The 27,484-nt window shown below is 37.1% G+C and overlaps 1 protein-coding gene across 2 annotated transcripts in view; it reads right to left on the reverse strand.

Annotated features, from left to right (window-relative positions):
- LOC5579064 (protein yellow) overlaps positions 1–27,484 on the reverse strand; it is a 161,597-nt gene that overhangs the window by 11,372 nt on the left and 122,741 nt on the right. The window contains exon 1 of one of the 2 annotated variants that reach the window (XM_021841071.1): positions 13,499–13,772. The exons of the other annotated variant lie outside the window; for it this stretch is intronic. The gene's annotated coding sequence lies outside the window, so the exon portion shown is untranslated. Of the gene's footprint in view, positions 1–13,498; positions 13,773–27,484 lie in introns of those variants that run through there. 2 annotated transcript variants of the gene reach the window in all.

Here is a 27,484-nt window from a genome sequence, read left to right on the forward strand (position 1 = left end):
CCACAAACTCCTTTGCTAAAGGTGATAGACGACGGAAGAGCATCTGGGATAGCACTTTGTAGGCGGCGTTTAGGATGGTGATTGTACGATAGTTTTCACATTCCAGTTTGTCGCCCTTTTTGTAGATAGGGCATACAACGCCTTGCTTCCACGCCTTCGGTAGCTGTTCCGTTTCCCAGATTCTGACTACCAGCCGATGCAGATAAGCGGCCAACCTGTCCGGGCCCATCTTGATGAGTTCGGCTCCGATACCATCCTTTCCAGCGGTCTTGTTGTTCTTGAGCTGTTGAATGGCATGCTTAACTTCCCCCATCGTGGGAGCTGGTTGGTTTCCACTGTCCGATGTGCTGACGTAGCCATCTCCTTCGCTGTCCTGACCTTCTGTGCCTATGTTCCCTGCGCCATTCAGGTGTTCATCGTAGTGCTGCTTCCACCTTCCGATCACCTCGCGTCCGTTCATCAAGGTGCTCCCATCAACAATATTTCGCCAATTCACTCGGTTCATGGCCGCTTCTCTCCATCCTCGACTGTGACCCACACTCTTCAGGTCCTGGTTCACCTGGTCAATCCACCTAGCTCGCTGCGCCCCACGCCTTCTTGTTCCGACCGGATTCGTAGCGAACACCATCTTTACAGGGTTGTTGTTCGGCATTCTTGCAACATGCCCTGCCCAGCGTATCTGTTCTCGTCCATAATTTTCCATAGCTCTACGTGGTCAATGCTATCGTATGCCGCCTTGAAATCGATGAACAAATGGTGCGTAGGGACCTGGTACTCACGGCATTTCTGGAGGATTTGCCGCACGGAAAAGATCTGGTCTGTTGTCGAGCGGCCGTCGATGAAACCTGCTTGATAACTTACCACAAACTCGTTTGCTAAAGGTGATAGACGAATGAAGAGAATCTGGGATAGCACTTTGTAGGCGGCGTTTAGGATGGTGATTGCACGATAATTTTCACACTCCAGTTTGTCGCCCTTTTTGTAGATAGGGCATATAACGCCTTGCTTCCCCTCCTCCGTCCGGACCCATCTTGAAGAGTTCGGCTCCGATACCATCCTTTCCAGCGGCCTTGTTGTTCTTGAGCTGTTGAATGGCGTCCTTAACTTCCCCCATCGTGGGAGCTGGTTGGTTTCCGCTGTCCGCTGTGCTGACGTAGCCATCGCCTTAGCTGTCCTGACCTTCTGTGCCTATGTTCCCTGCGCCATTCAGGTGTTCATCGTAGTGCTGCTTCCACCTTTCGATCACCTCGCCTCCGTCCGTCAAGATGCTCCCATCCTTATCCCGGCACATCTCAGCTCGCGGCACGAAGCCTTTGCGGGATGTGTTGAGCTTCTGATAGAACTTCCGCGTTTCTTGAGAACGGTACAGCAACTCCATCTCTTGGCATTCCACCTCTTCCAGGCGGCGCTTTTTGTCCCGGAATAGGCGGGTTTGCTGCTTCCGCTTCAGTCTGTATCGTTCCACGTTTTGCCGCGTAGCATGCTGCAGCATTGCAGCCCGCGCTGCATTCTTCTCCTCTTAAACCTCCTGGCACTCCTCGTCGAACCAATCGTTTCTTGAACTCCGTTCCACATATCCGACAATGCTTTCGGCAGCGTCGTTAATGGCTGCTTTGACTGTCCTCCAGCAGTCCTCAAGAGGGGCCCTATCGAGCTCGCCCTCATCCGGCTGCCTCAAGATGCTGCGCGTACGCATTGGCGACATCTGGTTGTTTCAGCCGCTCGAGATTGTATCGGGGCGGGCGTCGGTACCGTACATCATTGATGACGGATAGTTTTGGGCGCAGTTTCACAATCACCAGGTAGTGGTCGGAGTCAATGTTAGCACCACGACAGGTTCTGACGTCGGTTATGTCGGAGAAGTGCCGTCCATCGATCAAAACGTGGTCGATTTGCGATTCTGTCTGCTGAGGTGATCTCCAGGTGTACCGATACGGGAGGCTGTGCTGGAAATAGGTGCTACGAATGGCCATGTTCTTGGAGGCGGCAAAATCTATCAGTCGTAGGCCGTTCTCGTTCGTCAGCCGGTGGGCGCTGACCAATCGTCGGTCTGAACTCCTCCTCCTGGCCAACCTGAGCGTTCAAATCTCCTATGATGATCTTGACGTCGTGGCTTGGGCAGCGGTCGTACTTGCGTTCGAGCTGCGCGTAAAATGCGTCCTTGTCATCATCAGTGTTTCCTGAGTGTGGGCTATGCACGTTGATTATGCTGAAGTTAAAGAATCGGCCTTTGATTCTTAACTTGCACATTCGTTCATTGATCGGCCACCACCCGATCACGCGCCTTTGCATATCACCCATCACTATGAAAGCTGTTCCCAGCTCGCGTGTGTTGCCGCAGCTCTGGTAGATAATATGATTACCTCTAAACGTCCGCACCAATGCTCCTGTCCAGCACACCTCCTGCAGCGCTACGATATCGAAACCGCGGGTTTTCAGTACATCGGAGAGTATGCGATTACTTCCAATGAAGTTGAGAGATCTGCAGTTCCACGTACCGAGTTTCCAATTCTTCTCCATTTTCGTCGCTGTGGTCTTTGCCGATTGTTCCGGTCCGTATTCTCTCGTTGACGTTCCTGTGCTGATGTGTTTTTACGGTTGGCTTGCAGGGCCTGACACCAACCCCCTAGATTTCCGGAGGACCATTCTCCCTAAATGTTCGGAGGGCCATAGTACGCAGTTTAGCTTAGAGTCCTTCTCTGGCACTCGGACGATGAACAGCCCCTGGGGAACAGACGCTGTTGTGAGACGCTCCTAACATGGAGTACAGATGAAGTACGTACCAGTGCCCGCATTAATCTACCAAAACAAAAGTTAATTTAATGAAACTCCTTCATCCCTGGTACAGTACTAATAAATCACACAAGACTATGTTGAAATATTAGGGCAAATGGCGAATATGTACCATTATCAATAATTCAACAAAAAATTTGTAACAATTTTTCTATTGCCACGTGAAGCGTTTTGTGATAGGTAGATCATAATGGAGTAAGTTTATAAAAAAAAGGTTTTATTATCCGTTAATACGATAAATTTATTTCATTTTTAAAAAGCTTAAATTGCTGCAATAAATGGAATACAATGTTAACAATAGCTTAATTTAAATTAACTAAATTAAGATCACAGTGTTGCATAACACAGAACACCAAGGCAACGTCCACAAATTACGTTACGCTCTAGGGGAAGGGAAAGGCTCAAGCGTTACGGCTTATACAACAATTTGAAATTTTCCATACAAAAAGCGTTACGGAGGGAGGGGGAAGGAGTCGAAAATTGCCAATTTTTGCGTTACGTCAAAAATGGACGCTGCCCAAGATATGATCAATAAAACAATGCTATAAACCTGTACACCTTAAACGCTACACAAACATGAATTTTGCTGAACTACTTGTCAGCACTGAATTCAGGACGAACATTCTATTCATCCGAGAATTTATGATTTCTCTTTGTTTTCTTTTGGAATAGGGAAAGATTTCAATCAGTCTAGAGCCAGAACAAAAGATTCATCACGAATCAACATGCGGTAGATGCCTATTGCAGTGAAAGAATGAATAGAGAATAAAACAACAGCCGATGCTCTAAAGCAGTGAAAACTGTCTCTGGTGGTACACATTGTATCGGTGCCGTAGCAAAAGGCTCACAGTGTATGCAGATGCTCTCACGCAAATTCTCGTTACACTGAGACAAATGGGCGAAACGAGCGGAAGCATCTGTCTTGGAAAGGTCCGAATCGAACGAACGGCGGGTGAAATAGGGCTTCCTGTCAGACTTAGTGATCCCCTTTTCAAATATGTGCCAAGAAACATTTACTTCAGTTAAAACCTAGAGGCGTAGAGAATGCTCAAGATGCTACGCTTCCATAGATCCTTCCGCAAGAAAAAAGTAGGAAACAATCTGCGCTATCCCCGTAAACGCTTGATCAGAATTGCAATTTTGCATAGTTGTTTTGCCGTGTTTACACGTTGCGTTGAAACAGGCGAATAAAACAAATGGAAAAGTAATATCGCACAGTTTTCTGGCGTCCTGTCGAGTGCATATTGCAATAACTGATATCGTTCGGTCGTTGGATTGGCTCGTTTTCAGTCGTAGAAAATGTGAAACCATGGAGATACATTTCACTCAATGCATTGATGGGAGAAAAAATCCTGTCGAATATGCGGTTTGGATTTCCGATAGATTTGTTTCTGGTGAAATTTATTTTTGTTTGCGCTACAAAACTGGTTCACCATGTCAGATTAAACGGGTCGTGTAAAGCTTTTGAGGCAACCTGTTTGCCGAGCCAGCTAAATCGTCCAACAATAAATCTTTATTCTGATATGAGATAAACTCGCAGTTTGAATTGCTTCTATGTTAAACCGGCATAAGCCAGATTGCGTGACTTGATTGATTAATTGTCTGCTATTATTCACGCATTTAATGTATTTAACCAAAGGCTTTGTGATTCACAATCAAATTCCGTCCCAGTTTCGAAAATCCATATGGGACAGTTATGCTTTTTTAGGCAGTATTCACCAGCTACTGAATCATAGTCGTAGGTAGAAGACAACTCATTTCAATTTTGCGTGAAACCATTAACTAGATTCTTTTCTCACAACCAACGCACAATGGTCTTCTTCTTTCTGGCATTACGTCCCAACTGGGACAAAGCCTGCTTCTCAGATTAGTGTTCTTATGAGCACTTCCACAGTTTTTAACTGAGAGCTTTCTTTGCCGATTGACCATTCTTGCATGTGTATATCGTGTGGGAAGTACGAAGATACTCTATGCCCTGGGAATCGAGAAAATTTCCTTCACGAAAAGATCCTCGACCAGCGGGATTTGAACCCACAACCCTCAGCATGGTCATGCTGAATAGCTGCGCGTTTATCGCTACGGCTATCTGGGCCCCTTTACGCACAATGGTCGGGCTCCATATAAATGAGCGGCCAAAACTACCAAATCATTTTTTTGAGATTTTTATGGTTTTTATCATTTTAAAATATACCTCATGTATTATATTATTATGATTCTCAATTGAAATTGTATTAAAATTTAAATTTCTTTGACTTTTATAACGTCAAAATGACTGAAGTCAATAAAATGAAAAATTTAGCAATAAAATAAAGTACAAAATTCATATATAAGGAATGCAATATTTTCCCAAAGTTACACACTAACTGAAAGAAAACTGGTTCAACACTTTTATCGAGCATGAGGATGGAAACAAATATTTGGTTGAAGTTTTAATACTGTTCAATATTACACTTTAGTAATTTTGATGATTTTGAACATGAAAAACAACTCTTGTCGCGTCATGTCGCCGCGATTTCGAATATTGCACTTTAAAATACATCCTTAGATCTTACAAAAAACGTTTAAATTTTTTTGCAGAAATTTGCTGATTTGCAAGTTAGAGCTATTTGAATAATTCAATATTTGCATACATTTTGACGATATTTTTCATACAAAGTTTATATAAAACTAGTGGTCCCGGCAAACTTCGTCTTGCCATCAAGTAGGCTGTTGTAAACGCTATGGATCGTCCCATACAAAATGACAGTTCCGTTCACTCTCGTTTTTTCCGGCTCTCCCGGTGAATATCCTGGGATTTTTATACGCACAAACACGTCGGAACCCTTGACGAACAAAACGGAGAAATAATCATTCAAATCCGTTAACCCGTTCGTAAGCCATTTCGTGACATACAAACATCATTCCATTTTTATTTATATAGATATATTTAACCACTCTTCATACATATTTTGATCAAACTCGTTTAAATACAAACAAAATTTGTGCTTTCAGCCAAATTTGATAGCATTTCTAATAAAAAAAAACTTAAAAAAAAAGTTACGTAATATGTGAATAACCCCTTCTGAAACAATAAAAACGCCAAATAACATATTCAGATTACATATTTCATCGATTAAGGCGATAAAATTAGTTTTGGCCAAACTTCGTTTTGTCCGACCATTGTGCAACGGAAGGGTATCAGAAGTGAAGGCAACAAATCCGTCGTGGACAGAAGAAGGTTGCACCATGACCTTAGCAACTCAGTTCTGCCTTACCAGCCCCAAGCTCCCGCTGTGCTAAAAAAGGTGATCCGTGCGAGTTAATGTAAAAGTTTGGCAATTTTGAACTTTTGATTCGATGCAATTCGGTTGGGAGTGCCCAATGTCAGACAATAAGCAGTAAGCACTCTCCGGTTGCTAATGGACGATACGACGGGGGTGTTAAACCTAATGCACGTTGACCTTTCGGTGCTGTACAAGAAAATCCGAGTTGTTAATTTGGTTGTCGGCTGCTGCCCAGCACCGACCATTTGTGACCTTGTGATGGATTGAGCTCGCATTTCGGTCTCACGCAGCGGGCTTAGGTGTTGAACCAATGAAGCAGCAAAAAGAATCAAATGAACATGCTATCCATTACCCTCGGAGCTCTAATAGAGCTGTTTAATTGATACGATGGCGTCGGGAACTAAGCTTAGTAGCAACAGCATAAGTAACTAGCGGTCGTTCTTGAATTAGTGTCAGTCTAGATGGGAAACGTCTTTGGTTCGTGCACTACACTCTGCAATACCGGTGCCTGCTAATGGTTCAGTGGTTGGCGAGACGGATTGAAACGATTTTAGCCAGGTGTTTGCTGGTTATGTTTTCCCATCACGGTTAAACGGAACGCCGGCTAGGTATTGCAAAAGATTCTATATGAAGATGCGGTCGGGGTACACGTGTAATATAAAAGGTGCATTGCGTTTACTCATCAGTATCGCACATCTGCAATTTTGCATTCAAAACAAACTAAGAAGAGAATTTAAGCTATTTACTGCTTTGTTTTCATAAATGATACAAAGAAAACTTTGATATCTAACAGATTTCAATAACCTTTTGAACAAATTTTGACTAGTTAGTATTTTAAATTCTCTTTCACAAAACTTCTGTGACTTATTCAAATCAGCCCCAATTCAAAATTGAACGCATCGAACCTAAGCTTGCGAGTCTTTTCCCCCATCGAACGGTTTTACCGGTTAGACAGAGGTTCACCTCCATTGGTTCCACTGACATACATACATTGCACTTTGAAAACAAACAGCACAAGGTCGTACCAACCGGTTGCGGTCGAACCAGGATAAAATAAAAAACCTCACCGCTTGACGCTTGTTTCAGCGCTATAGTTTAACGGTCTATTTTGTTCAATGATGAGGTATAAATAATAAAAAGGCTCTAAGCACACTCGTTTATCTATGCGCTGATAGAAGATTAATTTGATACAGAATAAATTGTGTAACGATTGACAAACACTACAAACAATAAAGTTACAGATTTGTAATTAATGACTTCCGCAATTGGAAAATAAATTAATCATACACGAGTATGGCATCCACCAGCAGCAGCAGCACATAATGTTTGATTGCGTTAAATAGTCACAAATCGTACAATATCTAGCTATTCACCGCTACATACCACAATCAGGCTGGTGGCACCAAACTGGTTTTTAATTATGTAATTACATGGACGTATCCAGGATTTCCAGCAGGGGGAGGGATAAGCCACCTCAAAGTGATTTTGTAGCATCCTTTGCATACTATGCCATATTAGAGTGGTTCGAAAAATCGTTTTTGCGCCACACCGCATTCAAAAATCAATAACTAATCACTGAGGAGTCCGATTTGAAAAAGGTCTTCGGCAAAGTTGTAGCTGATGAATGTATTTCACAGTATCAACGTAGTTCTAATCCCTAAGAGCACATGGGCAAACACTATGACCGATTGAATGAATTGGTTGCTTTTCCCATAGTGATTCCCATATAAACTTTGAAGGGCTTGTGCAGTCTCAGTTTTCATCCGAATGAGCTCAAATTTTGGGAGAACACTCAGAATTTGATCTAGAATCGAATGAGTGGTGTGGAGCAAAAACGATTTTTTGAACCACTCTAATGTCATATATATGATAAATTCTGGCGTGAAGTGAAGCTATTCAGCAAGACCAAGCTGAGAGTCGTGGGTTCGAATCCCACCGGTCGAAGATCTTTTCGTAGAAAAAAAAAATCTTTACTTTCCATGGCATACTTGCGGAATCTTTTTTCTAAGCAGGCTTTTTGCTAATTGGCGAAGAATGAAAACTGTATAAAAAAGGACTACTTCATTATTTCGCAAAAGTAATAGAGTAGATCGTCGTGCACTAATTAAAGGACACGGGTATACCACAAACGATCAAAGAAAACTTGTCGCAGTGGTTCATCCCGAACATAAAAAATCATTCCTCTTCAAGGGTGTATCGATGTATTTCTCTAAGCAATCCGGCAGTATTTCTCCAAGCAATTTATCATTGAACTCACGTAGAGGTTCTTCCGGAAAGTCTCTTAAATGTTTACTATAGTTTTCCTAAAAAAAAAACTAGCAATTACTCATGAGCTTTGCTTATTATTTTTTTTTTACAAAAAATCCTTCATCATCCTTTATGTGTCTTAAAAATATCCAGAAATTTTCTAAACATAAGATCAAAGGATCAAACACTACTAGCCCGTTCCACGATCCGCGACACTATCCCACCGTGCTACGCGAGCGGCGCGCCACACGATTGATCTTGCCCTCATCGCCCGCCCCCGCAGGAGCAGGCGACAACGTCGAAGGATCAAGCATTACTCTGTAAGAAGCAGCGGGGTGTGTATGACAAAAATAACTAGTTCTGAGAAAATCGACTTTGTTCAGCTTTATTTCATTCCCTGCAAATTGTATGAGAGCCAATCTTCTATGAGTTGTGTTATTTTTTCTATTGGATGGAACCATCACTTAAAAAGAGATCATGGGAAAGCTTCGAAACAGTAGAATATATAATTTACTCAATTCAAAACCGATCAAATTGTCATTTACACCCCTTTGCGTTTGATTCTCTCAATTCAAGATTTGTTTATGCACAATTTATCCAATTCTGTTTCTTTGGATTTTAACCGTTAATGGAATGCAAGGATTTCTGTGGATGCAGCTGGTTTTCCAGAATTTTTTTCTTGATTTAGTTCAGAAACTCTTCAGGTAATCCTCCAAGTATTTTCTCATGAATTTTTCTAAGAATTTTCCTTGCAATAATTTCTGATGCAACTATTCTCAGGAGAAATAAATGATCTTTAAAAAATTCTTGAAGATGGTCTTCGTGGGAATTTTGATTTATCTCAAATGGTGATCATGGTGGAATTGCTGAAGAAGCACTCAGAGTAAGTTTAATTTCTGGAACAATTTGCAGAAATTTGAAAAAAAAAATCTGCAATAATCCCTATAAGAATTCTAAGATGAGTTTTTAGGTGTTTCTGACGATGAATGTTTCCTTGAGTCGTAGGTTGATTTTCATCAAAAGTTTCCAGAGTAGAGATATTTGATACAAAATTCTAGAAGGGTTATCAGTGCTTAAAAACAAATAAATATTGTAAATAACGAATTTATTGAGGATAAGATTTAGAATGGCTTGAAGTTTGAACGAATTTATAAGGAAATATTGGAAAAAAAGTGTAAAATATGTAAAAGAATTGGAAATTGTTAATGTTGAGGAACCATGAAGTTTATCATGACGCAACTATTTTTTAGTATATAAAAGCTGTTGATAGTTTTAAAATTTTTGATTTAGAAAATAAAGGAGAGAGTGAAGAGTAATGCACAATGCACAGTGGGAAGAAAAAAAAGCAAACTGACGAAGAATTCTGTACCTTGTGAGAGCAACGCATAAACTTTGAGATAATAACTGTATCTCATGTAAAATTGTCTATGGAATCGAATGAAATTAGTTAGATTTCTCCATTTTATTAGATTTGCGATAGGATTTCTCACATTATATGTAGGAAAACATTGTATGAGCTATTGAAATATCGTTATTCAGACAGTAAAAGTATGAAGAAGTGAATGCAGGAGCGGGGCCTGACCGCACGGATCGTTACCATGATCATATTACTCTTGATAGGACTTTTCCTATTATATGCAGGGAAGCTGATTACGATCTGTCGAAATAACGTTTTCATGACGATAACAGCCTAGAAAAGTGAATGCATTAATTCCAGCTGTCCATTCTTAGTCTGTCTGCACAGATCGATTTCACGCTCATTTTACCCTAATTTACCATTTTGTCAATTTTTTATATGATTTTATATTTTTATATGATTCATATGAATCTATGAACTACACTCGACTCTCCATATCTACACAGAAAAAAAATATTGAATTTTCAATGTGATGTAAACTGAAGTCTACTGTAAAAATAAATCAAATTCGTGTGTTGTTACAGCATCATGTAAATTTAAATAAATATACATTCAATTTTCAACTAAAAATGGTTGAATATTACATGATCGTGTAAATTTAAAGTGAATTCGATTGAAAAATAATGGATTGGTCGTTGAAATTTAGGTTTATTTTGATGCTCCAAATATGTGCATGAAAATAAACTTAAATTTACAACATATTTTTAGCTGTGTATATCTCGATATCTCTCCCTCTGTTCAGTGTTGACAGACTCACATTCAAATCTCAATCAATAAACTCTCCCACGAGAGCAAACTCATTAGGGATCTGCTCCGAAATTACCGTATTCTCAGTTCGTCGTATCGTTTTCATTTCTGTCGCAATCAGTTTCCAGATTTGTCTCACAACTTACGACTCACTGTGATATAGTGAGTGGTCAAAATACAACATATAAACGCTATTATAATCTTTTTACTAGAATATACAGATCCACGGACATCTCTTTCTCTCTATTCCTGCAGCAGGATGGAATATATTAATTTTCTTTAAAATTCATTGTTCGCTATTAAAATTCAGCTCAAACATATTAACACAATTCCTTTTGACCGAACAATTATGACATTTGCTCACAGTGCAGCGAAAACAACACAATCAAAGGAATCGTTTTTTTTTTAAGCCGAGCATCGCGCACACTATTCTTTTTGATCGGACATTTCTGAAATCTATCAAAATTCATGATTTATGAAAATGTTATCGTGTCATTAATTCCACCATTTTTCACGAAATTTATTCTACCGCTCGTGCTGCGTATCAGAGGTGACGGTAACGGACAAATGCAGAGAAATCATTTGACTTCTGACCATGGAAGCGAAAAAACAAACACCTATACGTTAATGCTTCCAGTGGACGATTATGTCCTTTGAAGGAAGCACCACACTAGGCAACGGACTAGCATGAAACGCCCAGTGGCACTTTCGAAATACTTTCCTGACGAAAAATTTTCCGGACTGAAGCGGGAATCGAACCCACACTCCATGACTCGATGTAGCTAAATGCTTGGTAACACTAACCGCACGGCCACGAAGCCCACAAGCGTAAGGAACGTCGTGAAAAATGTCGAACGTTCTCAGCACTGTACTTTGGCGGTGGGCCAATTTTTTGTAGTGCACAAACAAATCAATTTTCATAAAATCGAACAAACGTCATTCAATGAAAAAGTTTTTTTTTTAGAAATTGACATTATTTGGAAGATTTTTGGGATTTTGTTATAATTTTGATAAGAATTGTGTAATCTACCCCAGTATGCTTAAAACTTTTTAAGAATGAAGTTCAAGATTTTATAAGGAACCTAATCAGAGTTTTGTTATTTATCCGCAAAGGATTCTATCAGAATTCCACTTGTTACTAAAATTCCTCTTGCCCATAATTTTTTGAGAATCTTGTTATATGAGACTCATGCTCAGAATTCTGTCAAACTATGATGCCTGGAATACCCTGAAGATTAGCCTTAACTATAAGCTGCGATTTTTTTGACCTCTATCAAGTAGTCAAAAAAATTTATTGGTTGGCCAAATCCTCTTGTAATCGTAGTAGAGTTGAGCTAATAAACTACGCTATAAGCCTTTGAAACTAGATGATTATGAATAACAGCTCTAACTATTATTCTGATTTCGATAAAAAAAATGTACTGGAATCTCAGCTACTAAACATGCAATTAAATTCGAAAATTGATTTTGAAGTTCAGCTTTGAATGAAATGACTGAAACTAATATGTTCCAGCCTCAAATTAGTTAACCACGCAACGCGCCGTATATAAGACGAATCTTCAAATTTTTCGCGAGCCTTACGGTGGGCAGCCCTAATCTACTCATTAAGACGTCAAGTTTTATGGTAAAACACGAGTTTAAGATACAAATTCAGAATATCTTGCTAGTAAAAAAAAAATCTCGTTTAGTTGTCCGAACTGAAAAAAAAAGTTAGATCACTTCGAAACGACTGAATCTGAGGTACATGCAACTTCAATAATAATCGAAATGTTGTCTCCATGCAGCTCGTGTAATTAGAGAAAGCATTTCTTCCTTTTCATTTTTTCAACGGTATTCCACTGAACATCTCGAATATTTATTAAAACATCTTCCTGTTTTAATAAATGAATTATTTTATGTGTGTCACAAATTCCTAATTTTAAACGGAGTCGCACAAACGAACAGGTACTATACGCAACAATTTAATTCTAAAAAGTGCTCTGCAATCCGAAAAGTCTGAAACCCCCGGTACTAATACATCAACCAAATACTTTTTTATCATGACCGATCCTACACAGATAAAAAATTTTAAATTTCAATGAAGCATAAACAGAAGAGTAAAGTAAAAGTAAATCAAATCCATCTATTGTTACAGCATCACGTTTAGTTTTCAACTAAAGATGATTGAATGTTACCTGATCGAGTAAATTTAAAGTGCATTCGATTGAAAAATAAGCGATTTAGCGTTGAAATTTCAGTTTATTTTGATGCTCCAAATATGTGCATGAAAACAAACTGAAATTTACAACATATTTTAATCTTTGTAGTTTTGCTACTATATTGAAATATTTCGTTCCTATTATATAAATTTTGTACTTTATTCTAATATCGCATTTTTTTTTTTTGGCTTAGACCAATTTGAACCAATTTAGAACAAATTCCATTTTTAATCATAATTATATTCCAAAATAATTAAAAGTATTAAAATCTCAAAACAATTTTCGCCTCTTTGTATGGAGGCCAACCATTGCACAACGGCCCCCTCTGCCCCCTTTGGCTACGCCCTTGTGTAATTACTTGAATCAGCATCACCAGATTATTTCCGTGTCACTAACTCTGTCATCTCACAAGACACAAATTTACATTTGTGTTGCATTGGACGCCATAATTAATCCTAGAATTTGGCTGTTGAAAATCCACACCGAAAGCTGTCAGTCTCGAACGCTTGGTAAACCCACTCTCGTTTGATCTTAATCAGAAACCAGTTCTTCGGCGGAATCGTTTCAAAATTCCCAACACGCTTCCACCGAACAAAAAACAACTTCTTATCTGTTTTCCATTCAAATCAAGCAGCATGAATGAAAAGCGAAAGGTGGTGTTGCACCTCGAGTGCACCACACTTCAGACCACGCAAACATCGGCCATGCGTTCAATTGCAAAAATAATACCGCTAAAACTAGGTGACAACATTTCGAAAGCCTACAAATCACTACTAACTAACAACGTATCAATTCCACCTGTCTATCTTTCGGAACAGACACGGGACACTTACGTGATTCTGGCCGAGGAGGGGGGGGGGGGTGTAATCCGCGGCAGCCAGCTTTCGATAACCTCACTATTTATTAGTGCAATTGTCTTCGGGGTTGCACTTCTTCACCGCCCGAACGATAATAAAACCAACAACCGGAGCCTATTGTGTGTGTGCTCCAAGTTGCCAACCAAAACGGCAAAATTGCGCGCGCGCCAAAACTTCTTTCCGTAGACGATCACGCGATCAACGAAGAATCCGATGCCCACCGAGACTCGATATCAACTGATCGGTTGGTCGCTTGGATCGGGTGGTTTATTAACGCACCGCGTGCTTTGGTCGGCAGGCGCCGAGTTGCTGAAATCGTCGGATTGTGTGTGGGCTCGATCTCGATCGATGAACAATGTTCGGGCGTCTTGAAAAAAGGCGGTCAAAACTATCAAACATTATTTTGAGATTTTTTAATAATTTTGAAACTTATCTTATTAACTATGTGTTCATTATTCTCGGTTCATATTGTACTTAATTAAAAATTTCTTTAAATTTAAGTAGCTAAATTGGTATATGGCAATAAATTGAAAAAATATTATGCAGAAATAAGGTACAAAACTCATATATTTGGGTAGAAATATTTCTCTAATGTTATGCACCATCTGAAAGCTCATTAAGATGAATAAAAGTATTTGATTGAAGTTTAAGTAATATTCAACATTAGACCTAAGAAATTTGATGTTTAACTTGGAAAACAACTGTTGCGTCATATCGTCGTTATTTTGAATGGTACAAATTTGAACATATCCTTAGATATAACAAAAAAAGTTTATTTTTCAGAAATATGCTGTCTTATTAATATTCAGTTATTTAATATTTTACCAAAAAAAAAAAGTTACGTGGTATGTGAATAGACCTTTCTGAAACAATAAAACACCAAATACCAAATATTAGGATCAGAGAAAAGCGAAAAAACTAATTTTGGTCAAACTTTATTTTTTTTTTCGACCATTGTGCGATGGTCGAAGATCTCAGCTGCGTGAGTGACATGGTTCGTGCGGTGTTCATCAGTGGGCCATTTCTGCATACTTTGCTGCTATAAATGTATGATCGGATAGCTGAGATTGGTGATTAAAATTCACTAGACCGAGAAAAGATCTCAAGAACGCTATTTTTGAAGGTACAGAAACAGCGATAACGAATAGCTCTATTGAAGCGTTTATCAGACGATTGGTGATTGGTAGTGCCAAGGGCTGTTGTGAGATGGATAGCGCTAGGAATTATGCACTATATTGAAACAGATTTGCAAGCTACTCCTCATATTTGCTCGAATGATGACGCTAGTGATTCTTTACAGTAGGCTAATTTTGAAAACTACGGAGTCCACAATTTGCAACAATATGTTCCGTTTATGAGTGCAATTATCCAACTCCCAATATATGTTACATTTACTATTGATTCTTCTGATTTATTGCAAGATCATACGATAAAAAAGACATGGCTAAAATGCAACAATGGAATGAATGGTTTGAACTTTGTAACATTTGATCACATGCTTATTTTTGGTAATTGTTGGCAATTGTTGGGGACCACATGCCTCTGAAATTATGCAAATATCTAGGATTTCGATTATTATTGGCATGAACAAAAGGTATTTGTTTTTTTGCACATTGACTGAAATATTCCACTTCAGTGAATTTATTATTGTTTTAAAATATCATAAATCCTTAAATAAATGCTCGATTAGTTATTTCATTACTTAATGATGTAAACAAAATAATTTATTGAATTAATTATTCTTCCAAAATTTCATCGTTCTTAATAATAAATTGTTGAACTTGATCTGATGGAGCATTCGGAGAAAGTGCTTGGGATTTCATTTTGAATTCTAGATCTTGAAGCTTAAGGACGTTGATAAGATTGTAAAATGCTGAAATCATACTTAAAATGGCAGGAAAAATTGCCAAATGAATCTCAAGTGTCGGAAACAGGATAAGTTTTAATGTTGGTCAATTGGCTTATTGAGGCTTCAAGCTAAATATCATTCCTTAAACAAATATATGACTTTGCTGATGGCGTTGAGTTTGCGGTGGAAGCTTTGAATGGTTATGAAGAGGGCACGACTTAACAAGATAATTGTGCTTATTCTGTATGCCAGGTGAGGTAAGATGAAATGACTGAAGTTACAAAACTCGGCTTACTTCCATTTAAGAACAGTTCGTCTCAAATCACAGAACACACTCATTGACGTAGCTAGGATTTTTTTTCTGGAGGGGGCCTAGGGGGGCCTAGCAAATTTTTATTTTACAGAAGTAATATCGATAATCCCGATTTTCACAAATTTTGTAATTTACTTTGGTATTATCAGTTAGTGTTTTCGTCTCATATCGCTGCACATTAGTGATATTTGTAAATTTAGAGTTTCACCACGGAAAATGTTCATTCTTTGTCCAATCCAATAAAAAAAAATCCAAAAAACTCACGAGGAATACTCCCTGTTATTCTTCCACGAACTTTTCAGATATTCAAATGTGTGCTTTTAAAAGATCCCTCAGAGAATTCACATGCGGATTTATTCATTAATTATTTCCGTACTTTTTCTTTGCTATCACCAAGAACTATTTTACTAGTTTTCACTGAGTTCGTACGGAAAATCATTCTCGGGATTAGTAGTTATTATTCAACAGATTTTTTTTACGCTTTTCAGTGCTTTATGATCTTACCAGGAGATTTCTCGAAAAATCGAATAAATTACTTAAAAAAATTCTTGAAAAATTCCACCAGAGAATGATTAAGAAATTCTTTAAACTTATCTCCAGGAAAGTCTTCTACGTGCGAACTCATATAAATTCCAATTCTAAGTTCATAATATCATCCAGTTATTTATAAATAATTTGTTTAGAATTTTCCAGAATTACTGAGGATTTTTCCAATAAATAGTACAAGAAATTCTGGGAGACTCATCAAAATTGCCTTCATGATCATTAAACAAGGATTCTTCAAGGAGTTCACCAACACTTTTTCCAACTTCGCCTTTGAGGTTCTTCTTACAATTTCTTTTCAGATTTCGTCAACCAATGTTTCAGAAAACCCTTAGAAATTCTTCAGAGATCGCTTGAAAAAATCGCGGCAAATATTATTAAAAACTTCCTGCAAAAACATTAGAAATTTATTTCCTAGTGTTAATTTAAGGATTTCGTCTACTATTTCATAAGATTTTCATAAACATTTAAACAGGATTCAATTGAGAGAAAATTATTTTGGTGATTTCTCAAAGAAGTTCTTCGCAGATCTATCTGCATAAATAATAAAGACAATTCATTCATTCATTCATCTATCTGCACGTCTTCACAGAAAATCGTCTTAAGTGTTTCTTTAGATTTCTTCAAAAATCAATTCGATGCAAATCAATTTCCTACATTTCTTCAAAACTCTATTGAAAAAAATATTTTATAATTTCTGAAACTTTTTGACGAAATTCCTGACGAACGAACAGAAAAGCTCAAGTAGGATTTCAACGATTTACTACAAAAAAAATTGTTCTTATTCCTTCGTCTTTCATATTCAACAATGTTTGGCGTTAAAATGAACGAAATTATACTGAAGGGTATTTGTATCTAACATATTAAAAAATGTGGTTAATCATTCGAACAGATTGAAGAAGAATTTTTGTTTCGAACTTGCCATTTTTTTCGTCGGGCTATTTTGAATTATTATGCTACAACTGTTACAGTTTAAAACTGCTTACAGTTTAGAAGTTTTTTACGTGAAAATATTGGCGGTACTTTTTAAGAACATTGCCGAAGATGTCTAACGGTAAAATTCGTAATGTAAGATTGAATTGAAATTAAATCTTAGGGGAAACTGTTGCATACCTGTGAAAATTTGTTGAACAATTCGTGATAGACTTTAAAAATCAGGAACTATACGTTTAAATAATTCTGCAAGTTTTCAAAACTTCTATAATTTACCTTTATCTGTAGATTCTTTAGAACATTTGAATATGAAAAGATTTTTCTACGAAGTTTCTGAAGAAAACGTCATACGAAGGAAAGACAAACAACAAAATGTTTAAGTTGGTATAAACAACAAATGCAACAAAGAAAAATAAGAGATTTTTTATATTTTTCTGTTAAAGTGAATGATTTTAAGATAATTAAAACATTATAACCTCTCTTATACATTTTTTTCCAGGAAATTCTTTCAGAATCTTATCTAGAAAATAGGTATCCTTTTAATCTTGCTTGACGTCTGGATTTCCCAGAATTCTGCAAGAAAACCTTTAGGAATTCTGTCCTGTAATCGCACGAGAATTGAATCCCAGAGTATGGATTCTGTCAATAATTGATAAAACTAATTCTTAAGAAATGTTTTTTAAGTAGACCCTTAATTTTTTTTATAAATGTCTTAATAAATCCATTCCCCTTCCCAGTTATTCGACGTAATGCTTCTTTACAGTTTTTTCACTGCTATGCTAATTTTTTAAGCAAAATATTCCTGTGATTTTTTGCAACTTTCGTAGATAATTCTTGCATTATTCGGGGATTTGAAGCAGAATTTCTAAAAACAAACATAGAAGAATTTCTGACGCAATTTATGATGTATTTGCAAACATTTATGAAGAACTTTTGATATATATCGCGAAAGAATTTGTCATTTCATTTTTGGGAAAACTATTGAAAGGAATTCATAGTAAAAAAATCTCGGTATTTGACAGAATCAATGAATTGTAAAAATTGCAAGGGAAAAGATTGAACTTTTGTAAGTCTAAGTAGTTTTTTAGTTGAATCCGGGAACATATTCCGAATCAATTTGTTGCGTTGCGTTGCATTACGTGGTAGCGGAGTATTTCGTAGATCACATACTGAAAACTGTCATGTTTTTTATTTCACCACTCTTAATGCAATAGCTCATGAAAAACTGTTTTGAATGAAATAGTCGTTCAATCGAAAATCAGAGATGAAAAGACAATACAATTTCGATTGCCGGCAACGCCCATCTTCTTCATTACGAAGAAAGGATAATGATGATATGACACCTACTTAAAGGGATAATATGGAAGGAATGGGTTTACTATAAGTGAGTGAAGCAACCGGATTTAAATTGTTGGGATTGACGTAGCTAAGAAATTTAATGTCATACGCGTGGGATTCAGGATGGGACACAGAAACATATTCCGAATCATTTTGTGGATAAAAAGTAGACATAAAAGGAATGGTTGTCCTCCAGAAGGAATTCACGTTGAAAATGTGAACATATCTCACAATATTATTTGATTATTTTTCAAAACGTTCGTTGCAAATATTCTGAAGCCAACCGGTAATGTTCCCTGCGGAATTTATTATACTAAAATTCTTCAAGGAGTGTTGAAGGGTAGCTTTTGCTACAATTCCGTTGAAAATAAGTAATTTTAGTTGGGTTTCTTAACAATTAAAACATAATTAGTCTTCTTGAAAAAAAAATGTGTTTGAGAGTAAGCCTATTAATGAGAAATTCTTTAAGGAAATAAAACAAAATCAGAGAAAGAATTTCTCGCTGGAATGAAACACTATGTTGGATTTGATTGAGCTTTATAAAAGAGTTTCATTTTCTGCTATCCATCTGCAGAAAAACTCTGTATCATTCTTGTACAAAAATATCCACTACCATGGTTTGAAAATTTCTCTAGTAATTTATCCTATTTGTTCAATTAATTTTGTCGGACATTATACTAGTTGTACTTAATGTATGGACTTCTTTAGTAAATTCTTAGAAGGGATATCATTATTACTTCGAGAAGGAGATCTTCCAAAAACATGAGAAATCAATGAATATGCTGCTTTATGCTATAATGTATAGAACAGCATTGTTTATATTATACAGAAAATACATATTTAATGAGCCGTGTTTCCAGGATATTGATGGTTTTTTGTACCCCTGTATTTTTTGCAACGAAGATGTCAACAAATTGCGCTTATCGTACACAACAACGGACGGACGGTTAATCTTTCGGTTGTCGCGCGATTCACCGAAGTCAGAACCACCACGCTGATGCTGTGTAGGACAAGCGAGGTTGTCCTACCAATGGTGCACAAAATAAAATAATGTTACTGCTGAAGAGTTTTTTTTTTTATTAATGTAAATTGATTTAGGAGATTTTTCTTCACATAAGAATCATGTTAATATTTTTTATTGATTTTAATATGTTTTATTATTAAAGATTCTGGGGGGGGGGGGTCTGGATGATTCTGGAGGGGGCCAGGCCCCCATGGCCCCCCCCTGTTCCTACGCCAATGAACACACTTCAAAAAGCGGATGTTTTGATTATATTGTAAAATATGTTTAAAAATAATTGGGGCACTAATAAACTACGATGTAAGCCTCGATTATAGTGATGGATATTGGATATATTTATATATTGACGTAGTTGAGGGGGATTGGGGGCATATTGGACACATTAAGCAAATGCTTATTTTAAATCCATAGAATGGCAAAGTTCTTCAGTCACCTTAGGCTGGCTTCCATGTTTGTGATTAGTATGACGTACTGCATTCACTCATGGCGAAAAAAAATCATATCAAATGTCTGAAAATTTATTTAGAAAATTGTACCGAAAACACGGTAAAAAGGTATCGGGGCAAAACGAACACTTTCGTGGGAATTTAGTGAAAACTTTTTTATTGATGGGTGTCAAATGTACTGATATGTAAAAGTGCTCACCCTCTATCGCAATAACAAGAAAACATTTCTCTAGGTTAGTTTCTTTTCCAAAAAATGAGATTCTTGCACCGCCTTGCTTATAAACCAATTTCGTACTGTGTATGATTTTTGGGGAAATATGCATATTCCCAGAGAATAAAGGGGTGTCCGTTTCGCTCCATGTCTTCATTATGCCCCTAATCCACCTTTTCTTTTTTTTTGTATAGTCTACAGAGCTTTGAGTTCCGCGCGCGGTACACAGGTGTAAACGACTGTTTGATTGCTTATCATTTGAATAGGGTCCGGAAATCTTTAATGAAATCTTGTTTTTAATAACACGAAAGAGCATGTTCTTGTAACTACTTTAGATTTTTTTTTCTCGCTCAAATACCGGCTATATCATATTTAAACTAAAATTTAAAAAATGGGTCCAAATATAACCTTAACATTTTTGATCATGTTTGACGTTCACCTAACCGACAAAAACGTCATAGGGGTTTCAGTTTTAACACTGGGGTTGTTCTTATGTGACATTTTGGAAGAGACGCAGAAAACAAAATACACCCAAATTTTAAAGGGGTGTGACAAAATCTTAAAAACCGTAAAAAAATGTTTTTGGACTTAAACTAACAAAAAACATTTACAAATTATGCAAACATGTGTTTTTGACTTTAACTTAAGCATTTGATTCTAAAATTGGTTCTGAACATTAGGACTCTGTTGAGAATTTAGGCTGTTGCAGAATGCCATGTATTAGAAGTGAGTTTTCTTATTGAATGTCGTAAATTTCTTGAAAATGCGAATAATGTCGATAGATTTTGAAATCATCTTGCGGGGGTTATTAATTCTGGCAATGTTTTGGATTATGTTGAATTTCTTTGATCACTAGTAAAATTTATAAAAAAGTGTCCTTGAGACCAACAGATTTATGCCATTTTTTTTTTGCTGTATAGTATGAAAACATGAATTGTTGTTTATATCTGATGAAATAATCAGACCGTTTGCAAATCTGGTTAACATTGATAATAATTCATAATCTTAAAGATATATGTATCGTCTTGCTCAAACTTTTGTAGGGGTATGTGGTTTTGTCGCTACTCTCGACGATAATCTGACTAAACGCAAAACTTTGTTTCCATATTATTAAGATTCGACCGAATGTCTTTTCGTCGAAATGTCGGTTCGATCGAATGTCATAAGCAGTACAGAGAAACCTTATGCTCATACTAGAATTCAAAGTTCATGGTAACTATGATGGTTCCTTGCATACTGCAATAAAACATTTTCAACCAAGTGTCCATTCGACAAAATGTCCGTTCGACCAAGCATACTTTCAACTTAACGTCATTCGGCCAAATGTTATTTGACCAAATGTAGTAAATTCAAAGAACCAAATTAGACCAGAAGTCCATTTCACGAAATGCACATTCGTCCAAATGATGAATTTTCGACCATACATAGATTCGATTTTGTCATACATACATTCGGTTTTGTTATCTAAAAGTTACTTGTATCTGATAAGTTCCTTAACCCTTTCTTTCCCACAGCTTTGTTCGTCAACATTGTTTTTCAATTGTTTGTTGATTGTTTTTCAATAGTTTGACCCTTATTTCATAAACCCGCAAAGTGCTGGGACGAACCTAAAATTTTCAAAATTCTCGTTCTCAGCAATGCTCCAACCGATTTTCGAGATTTTTGGCTTTAAGTGAAGGCGAATAGTTGTACTAACCTTCAGCGTTGATGCTCTCCCCGTTTTTTGGAGTTGCAAATATGTCTGTGTTTTTTCCCGTTTTTCACGCTGAGCTGACCATCTTGCTCTGGTTATTAAATGAATTCATCGCCCAGTTACCTAAATCTTATCAGAGAGGTGCCATTCAGTGAGGAGATGGTTACACACATTTTGGGAATAACTTGGCTCCGTTGGTAAACAACTTGTTTCTCCGGAAAATCCGGAATATTCGTAAAAATGATCTGTTCGTGAAAGTCGTCCTAGACACCTGCGGTTTTTTTTTTGCAAAATCATAAGAATTCATTATCAAAGAACGTAATAGATGATCAGAATTGCTCATCGACATAATTGGCCACTATGAAGGCCTCTGGAAGATCCGCAACATCCGTAAAAATGGTAATTTTGTGAAAACCATCCAAGACCACCGGGATTTTTTCCAATGATATCAGAATTGATAATTATATAATATAATTGATGATTTGGACTGTTCAAGCACATAGGTGGCCACTATAGTGGCATTCGGAAGGTCTGGAACATCCGTAAAAACGGCCAGTTCCTGAAAATCTTCCATATTTTTTAAATAATATCATAATATATGATTGTATAACCTAACGGATGATTTATAATGTTCATGATATTAGTGGTTACTGTTGTGGCATCCGTAAGATCCGGAACATCCGTAAAAATGGCCATCTTGTAAAAATCATCCTAGACCAGCGCGATTTTCCCCAATAAATATAGACCAAAATGGATGATTTGGATTGTTCATTGACATAAGTGATCACCATAACGGCCTCCTGAAGATACGGAACATACGTAAAAATTGTCATTTCGTGAAAATCATTCTAAACCACCATGGTTTTTTCCAATGGTATCAGAATTCATGAATATAGAACAAATGGATGATTTGGATTGTTTATGGACATAAGTTGTCACTATAATGGCCTTCGGAAGATTAGGAACGTCCCTAAAATGGTCATTTCGTGAAAATCATTCTAGACTACAATTTTTTTTTCAATGCTATCATGCAGTCGAATCTCCACATGTCGATGTTCTACATCTCGATATCTCTTCCTATGTCGATGATTTTTTTGGTCCCTTCATTCTGCATACATTTTCACTTTCCATACCTCGATATCCTCCTTATCTCGATGTGATTTTCGTTCTCAATTTTCACTCCGTATGTCGATATGCCCATTATCAAAGGTTACTAGACTAGATTTTGGAGATTCAAACCAATTTGCGAAGACGAAATGACATCTGTTTGTTTTTTATTTTCCTGGCAACGGAGTGATTTTCAATCTAGTATTCGTTTAAAATTGGTTCAATGTCTCGATCTCTGCCTATCTCGATGGTCCCTACGATATTGAGATGTGCAGAGGCGACTGTAATTTATAATTTTAGAGCCTTACGGATGACTTGTATTGTTCATGGACATAAGTGGCCTCTATATTGGCAGCTGAACGATCCGGAACATTCGTGAAAATGGTTATCTTGGTTGGTAATGGTTATCGTAATTTATAATTACAAAACATAACGAATGTGATATATTTGTCATGAACATAAGTAGTCACCACAATGGCCTACGGAACATCCGTGAAAATGGTCATTTCGTGGAAATCATTCTACATCACCATGATTTTTTCCAATGATATCAGAATTCATGATTATTAGACAAAATTGATTATTTTGATTGTTCATGGAAATAAGTGGTAATATAATAAATATATGGTAATGATGAAATATATACCGTAAAATGGGGTGTTAAGGACATGTGGGTTCACCATTAAGTTTGACAAGTCACAAAAACGTCGAAAGTTGATATATCAGTCATCTGAAATGCTTCGTTCATTTGGAGGATTTCGAGCTGCATTATGTAATAGGGGATGTCTATGAAAATAAAGTATTGTGGAACCTAGATGTTGAAAACGTTTTAAAACATTTTTATTCGAATTTTATCGGCTAAATAGATTTAAGTACAAAACTATGAAACAATATTAAGAAAAATATGTGAGTAACTCAGAAGGTAAGTATATTTGATAAAGATTATAACGCAGACAAAAACTTTTGAAAATCTATCTAGATTCTGACTTTTAATATTTTTTAAGGAAAAAGTCTCTTTTCGAAAAAAAAAGTGGGGTGGGGGATTATCTTCTTTACTTTTTCCAAGTTACTAAACTCATTCAATTTATGCCGTAATATATTCCAATATACTTTAAGCTTGTTCTGTGAAGTAAAACTGCATTGTAAAAGTAAACGGGTCTTTTTTGTTTGTTACTGAATATCACCAATAATGTCCAATCTCGAAAAATCGGTAAACTGGTAGGAAACTCTTGATAACAACGTATTAAAGTAAATATGGGATTTTTCTTGATACTACAGTCAACTCTCGCTAACTCAATATTGAAGTGATCATCGAATTAGGGAGGTATCGCGTTTCAGAACATTAAAATCACCAATACGTTAGCTTTAACGTTAAGGCATAACTAATATTCAATACTTTGTTCAGGCAGGGTAACGAAATTTCAAAGAAACTGTCTCGAGTTCCCTCACAAGAACAATATCACTTACATTAGACCTGGAAATCAATCTAAATTCCAAACCTGCGGCAATTAAAGCAGTGATAATAATTTTACAGTCATTTCACATTCGGCTGAGGAACGACAATGGCCTAGCTAACGAACAAACGGAGATGAACTGTACGCCTCAGATTTAATTTAATTCCGCTGAGTATGTTACCATTTTCAAATGTATCACATATAACATCAAAATGCCCAGCATTATATATCTCCGGAAACCAACCATTGTCCCAGTCGACCAGGACCAGGATGACAATAGCACAGTGACGGAGATTTATATTCAGTTTGGCGTTTCCGCCGCCCTATCTAGAGCGAAAGACAAGTAACAACGAGAAATTGCTACCTGCTGCAAGCATTGTTACAAACGAGTAGCGAACAACAGCAATTAATGGCCGCAAAATTGTGCCAAACAGCAGCGAGTTTTCCAGTTAGCAAATCCGCAGGGGAAGGGGATCCATTTCTGATGCAGTTGAGGCTATTTTTGGACAATGACTATTATACACTGGAACCTCTATTTGGGGATCATAAGTAGAATTGTTTCGTTCATTGTAACAGTGAATAAAACGAGGGTGAGTCTGTGTGTAAGAAGTTCACTTGAAATATGTTGAGAAACTGTTAAGTTTTCTGGAATAAATATGTATGTCAATTGTATTTGGGTTTCTGAATGAGGTTTGAATGTATGCAAATTAAGACCTTCAATAAATTGTTTTGAGTTAGGGCTTCAGGATAGAAAAACAACTGCAGCAACTAGGTAAAGATGAGGTAGTAGTTGAATTGAGTTGAGGGTGACACAAGTAAGAAAGTTGTAAGTAAAAGTTTTCAGATATAAATACGTAATAGTCGATAACTTAGTAAACTATCGACACAATTATTATACCCAAAAAGAATCACGAAGGGGTTGGCCATTGCAAATAAGAGAACCTGTGCAATTATGATTTCCCTGCAGAGTTCCAGGGAACTTGCAACCGCATCAATAAAAGGGTATCAAGTCTCCCCTACTGATAAAATTTCCACTCCGCTATAACGAGATTAGAATAAGAGTTATCAGGATGAAACTTCAACGTGCCTTGTTTGTATAATGTTATAAAAAATAATTTGTAATTGTCCTTTCTGAATCGAATTCAAACTCAACAGAAAACAGGAAATTGATTATATTGCTTTTCGTATGTTCATCATGTGTTTACTCAACCCTAAAGATAAACTGTTCCATATAGCTCTGACATATTCAACAAATGCACATGGCATTGTTCCGTCTGGTACACTCGTGAATCGTTTCCATGAAGGCCAAATAGGACCAGAGGATGATACGTCTCCCTTTATACAATGCACAGTAGAGGGTCGTTCTTGGCTTTGTGGTAACTTATGTAGTTGTGGAGAAAACTCAAGCTAAAGGTATCTGGGTTCGATTCCTGGAAAGGTCTTAAGAATCCTTGGGTTTTGAATGTGTCTGACTTCGTATGGCATGAAATGTCATCGCTTAACTATGTCACCACCGAATGCGAAAATAGACACTTTAAGAGAAAAAGAAACAGTTAATCTTATGCATGTCACGGTAAGGGAGCTGAACAGCTGTCTGATTGAGGGTGTTATGTCACTGCAAGAAGATGAAAGATGAAAGATGAACACACATGTAGATATGTCAACAGCATCAACACATGATTCCGTAAATTTATTGGAGATCACGTATAAATAACTTTAACCGATTTTATTTTGAATCTCAGCCGAAATTGATGGTTCCTTGTTATGCACACTTTTTTGGCACCATAAATCTTTATGGTTTACTGACAGTCCCTCATTGCTTTCACTTTTTACATAATCGGCTATAAAATTATACTTCTGCCAATATTTAACCTCTGCTACACCATAGAGAACGTGTCATCGGCTATCCGCGTAACGACGAAAGGACAAACCCGATTCCAATCAACAGCGCGACACATGACTTATGTTTTCCGTGGTATTACTGCGCCGAGATGGTCCAAATAAGATACATTATCGTAATCATAGCCTAGCGGTAGACCCGCTGGCGACGTGACGTGCCTTCTAGTCAAAGTTGGCTATTACATCCATGATCTCGACCCCTTCATCGTCACCACCAACATTTGATCCAAAGCTCACAGGCATCGAGTTCAAAAACACGAGAAGAATGGCCAAAGTGACGGTTTTATATTTCCGGTGCGTTCTCGTCGATTAAATGATTAGGTTACAACCATTCAGCTGTGAGTGAGCAAATTTTGTTAGTCCAAATCGATGCTTTGGTATTTTGAGAAGAAATTTAGGAGCAAAAGACCATCACATTAATGCACACCACGAGTCTATCATTAAGAGTGTAATGGGCGATAACTCTCGCTAGGAGTGAGATAAATCGTTTTCGTCGAAGGGATAGGCATTGAGCAACTTATCTCATGCATGAAAAGAATTGAACAACAATAATAGAGAAAAGTGTTAAATTTATTTATATCTCCATTAAAGACAAGGTCACGCTTCTTTGTGCTCATTTATGGAAGAGAATAAAGTTGGCTATTTATAAGGAAGCCTGGGGTTTCAGAGAATTTTCCAAATCGTTTCCTTCACTCAAACACGTCAGAAAACTTTACCAATTGAACCGTGAAATAATCATGTAAGTCTTTTAGCCCGTTCTTAAGCCATTTCGTGACATACAAAAACCATTCCATTTTTATGTATATAGGCATAGAAGATCACCAAAACACAAAAGTGTACAAACTCTAGAACAAGCATCACCAAATTAGAACTTCATGGCAAGGAACTCTTTTGCAAAGTTTTAGATGGTGTTGGTGGTCAAATGGCTACTGATTCTGCTTCATAGGCAGTTTGATTCTGCTTCATAAGCCCGTCCCTCTCCTCGTACTTTGTAGTTGTATCTTTCACTTGCTCCTATCTACCGTTCTTAATATACAAAGTATCAAAGTTGATGTATCTATCACATTTCATAGCATTTGCTAGAACCCGAGACGGACAGAAATAAACCGTTTCCCTACGCTTCTTTTCGTTCAACATTATAGCATGCCTTTCTTT

Source organism: Aedes aegypti, chromosome 2, assembly GCF_002204515.2.
Source record: "Aedes aegypti strain LVP_AGWG chromosome 2, AaegL5.0 Primary Assembly, whole genome shotgun sequence".
Lineage (NCBI taxonomy): Eukaryota > Metazoa > Arthropoda > Insecta > Diptera > Culicidae > Aedes > Aedes aegypti.